Below are 4,397 nucleotides of genomic sequence, written 5' to 3'. Positions count from 1 at the left end.
GAAATATGACCTTTGTTTTGGATATGAAGAAAAGTTACACAGTAGGGCAGGACAATTTGGTTAGCACAATATAATAGATGAAATAGAAGAATTTTTGAAGTAACACCAAATAAGAAATGATTTGGACAGGGAAATTTATTAAAGACTTGTGTTAGCTATTCAAAATATCACCAGTGGAATAGAAAACCTTTCCCTAAATAACAATATGAACTTCAAAGTACAGAATAAAGTGAACAAGAGTCAAGAAATAAAATTTAAACAAAGAATATTGATGAGATTGTTTTTCTCTTCATTGACAACATAGTAGGCTTTACGTTTGGAGTTTGTCATTCAAATGTGTGAAGTGCTTTATCTTGAGTTTATTACTTTTAATGGAAGAATTGAAAAATTTACAATTCTTACAGGCAAGGGGATTAAAAATCCTAATCCTCCCTAAAGTCTAAGAGAGACTTGCCAGCACAGAACTATGAAAGAACATAAACCTATTTAGATATTAATTCATATGTAAAAATTTGATTATCAAAATTTAAAGAAATATATTCATATGATTTTAGTTTGTCTTATTCATTTATTACAATGAGTCTAGGACATAAGTCACTTACTGTGCTAAATTCTACAACACGATTTATAACTGAAAATTAAATATTAGGGGTTTTTGTTTGTTTGTTTGTTTGTTTGTTTTTGTCATTTTGGGGCCCTACTGGGCTGTCAGGAATTCAGTGATCTTGAGGCCAAGCAGCATATACACAATGGCCATTACAGCAATATTATCTTTCCTGAGCCGGGAACTTCTTAAAACATTCCCCGTATGATGTAAAAAGTAATCTGTCTTTCATGTGGAGGCTCACAGATTAAAACCAAAAATTAACTACGATTTCAATGTATAAAAATAAAAGTTTCTGCATGTGTGCTTGTGTGTGCTTGTGTGTGTGTGTAATGGGAACATATTCTTTTAGCATTTATAACTGATTTAGAGCTCTATACTCGAGAAGTATTATTATTTTACCATGAAAACCTATGGATTTTTTCTTTATCTCTAATTTCTAGATAGAAATACTTTTTATTTTTTTAAATTTGGAATTAGCATCTTTGAAAAATATTTACCATATATATATGTATATATACATATAAAATTTAGAATTCATATAAATAATACAAAATAAGACGTAATCACAAATAAATTTTATTAATAAAAAACATGTTACAAGTAAAGTTCTTATAAAATTTAGACTCTAATATCAGGTATATAATAAATTTTTATACAAATAGGAAATTTTCAAAACATACCTAATTCTAATAATTTTAATCCAGGTGAATGTTATAGACTATTTGTGTCCCTCCAAAATCCATATGTTGAAATCCTAACTCCCAATGTGATAGTATCAGGAAGTGTGACCTTTGGGAGGTGATTAGATCATGGGGTGGAGCCCTCATGAATGAAATTAGTGCTCTTATTAAGGACACTCCAGAGAGCTCTCTTATCGTTTTCTACCATATGAGGATACATGGACAAGTTGGCAGTCTGCAAGAAGGCCCTCTTTATAACCTGACTATGCTGGCACTCTGATCTCTGACTTCCACCCTCCAGAACTATGAGAAAGAAATTTGTGTTTTTTTTTCTAAGGCAGCCAGTATATGTTATTTTGTTATGGCAGCCTGAACTAATACACTGAAATTCTACTGGAAGGATCATCTCCCAGCCATCATATGCTTGGTTATCCTCTCCAATAACAAGTGAGAACAGATATAACAGGAGGACTTTTTAGTTTATTTGTGTCGAAAGCAAGTTATTCTTTTAGTTATTTTACTATTTTACATATTTTGTTTTAAATAGCCGTTTCTTGCTGCCAACTGATTCACCACACCTGTGATTAATTAGAGATATATAGGTACATATACTTTTAAATGTTAAGTCCCTGATTATAATTACTTGACACTATATATTAAGCACTTACAACTCAGTTAACAGGTGAATTTAAAGTTAAATTAAATGTAAGTGAAAATAATGTTCTGCCTTCTGGCAGTACGTAGCTCTGAGCCAACTGAACAGAACAATTAGGGGCCAAATTTTAATACTCAAAATGTCTCTTCAGGATAGGTATTTAATCCAGCCTTCATCTTTTTTTCATCATGTTTCTTTTACCAGCCTTCATCTTCATTATAGTGTGTGTGTGTGTGTGTGTGTGTGTGTGTGCATGCACATACATGTTTATATGAAAACAAGCAAAACCATAAAGCTATGAAGTCATCTTTAAAGATAAACTGAACTGATGACTTCTCTATAAAACTTTCTATAACCTGACTTTTTCTTTTTCTCCTCTCTTCTGGCAGGTTCTGGCTGTCATTTCTTTTGGGCTCCCAAATATAATTATTATACTCTATTATACTCAAATATACTCTTGTATAGTAGTTTACATACATTTTATCATATTACATGTACATATAATCTTCCTGACTTAGTAGACAGTATATTTTATGCATTTTTGAAGGCAACAATAAAGCCTTAATCATTCTTGTATCTGCAGTAATGAGCAATGATTTAAAGACACTCCAGGAGTTCAATCTACAGATGACATACCTGTAAGAGTTCACAGTTAGGGCTTTTATTTTCTCTTTTTCTCTGTCAATTAGGAATGTTGAATCCAGAGTTGCTAATTTAAAATTGCTTTCTGATCTACAATAGTATAATTAAGATAATTTTTTTTTTCTGGCAACCACATGGGGAAAAGTCTGGTTTTAAAAGACTGACAACTAGACTATTAATCAGCAAGTATTTAGAAAAAATAATCATTTCCATTTACTTGAACTCAATTCATGAAAGAACACTAAATCTGAACATGTGCGACTGGCTGTTGGGAAATGCTAGCAAAATAAGCAGTTTTATGTTGTGAGGACCATAAAAACATTATATCATGTGAGAAAAAATCTTAAATTTTGGCATTGCTAAAGAGAATATAGTAGATGATCATATTGTTTCTACACTATTATTTATTAATGGTGTATTATAAAACATGATAATAAGAATTTTGCCCTTGAGAAGAACTGAGAACATTATTTTTCAGAAATGTTTCAAAAATGGAAATACAATTTTATTTCTCAAAGCATTAAAATGTTTTGTTGTCATACATAGTCTACAGACAATTTATAACACAGAAAAAAATATAGCATCAAGAGAAAGAAAATATACAAAAGAGAAGAGTCATTTATGGGGTTCTTTATGAATTAAACAAACTAACAGGCTGGTGAAATACTAGGCAGGTTGCTAAAATTGCCAAAATACTAATAAATGTTTATGATGTTGAATAAAAGTCTAGCCGGTATTAAATAAAAATTAAACTTCAATAAAATTGCCATTTTGACATTTACCTTCAGAAACCAAGGATATGAAATTGCAAAATTAAATGAATCTATGAATGTTTCTGGCCTATCCGGATTAAAATAACATACTTCATTTTTGGAGCTTTAGTTGCATGGTGTATTTTTCTGAGTCCTTTTGACATTTCTATTTCATAGAAGTGTTAATTATGATTTCCCCAAAGGATGACGGTGGAAATGTAGAGTTCACATATAGCTTTACTGGCAAAATAAGTGTATATTAGAAGCTATATAGTCCCAGACTGATTAGTTCTCATTTCAGTTCACTGAATCACATGGTTTCTGTGAAGTACAAGAAAACTATTTTAAAAATCAAGAGAACATTTATGAGATAAATGAAAATATAATGTCTTATGGATTATCAAAAAATGCAATTGAAAAAGCAGTACCATTTAATATAAATTTAAATATGATGAAAGACCTGAATATAAACACCAAGAAGTTCAATAAAATCCATGTAGGATTGCTAGGTAGCTAGTCAGACGTGAGTGACAGGGGGAACAAAAGAATAGGGGCCCAATCTAGAGACCGCTCAAAGAACACCCTATTGGGTATTAGAGAATCCCTCCTGCATCTCCAGAGACAAAGGACAGGAAGGCCATAATCTATAGCTTGTTTAATCTGGCTACAGACACCTGCGCAGAAGGTACCCTAATTTGCCTACAATTTAAGCTTCATTATAATACTATGTTTATGTCTGGAAATTCATTAATCTAATTATAACATTGTATTCTGCATATGCACATGCACACTAGGCAAAGAGTTATATAGCAGCTAGGTGTCAATCAAAATGACTTGCAAATCACCTAGGAAAGCCTTTGGAACCACCCATCATGGCCCATATATAATATAGACATTCCCACTTCTGAGTTCTTTTTGCCCTTCTGGGCTCTTTTTTGTGGCCTTTTCATGTGGGTTACAGCACTGGGAAGATATGCCTCCTTGGGGCATACTTTGTCTTTCTCCATGTGTCTCCTTGGGGCATTCTTTGTCTTTCTAAAATAAATTTTTAATAAAACTAT

The sequence above is a fragment of the Pteropus medius genome, unplaced genomic scaffold (assembly GCF_902729225.1).
Source record: "Pteropus medius unplaced genomic scaffold, Ma_sr-lr_union100, whole genome shotgun sequence".
Taxonomy (NCBI): Eukaryota; Metazoa; Chordata; class Mammalia; order Chiroptera; family Pteropodidae; genus Pteropus; species Pteropus medius.
Note: the sequence above shows the minus strand (reverse complement) of the source record.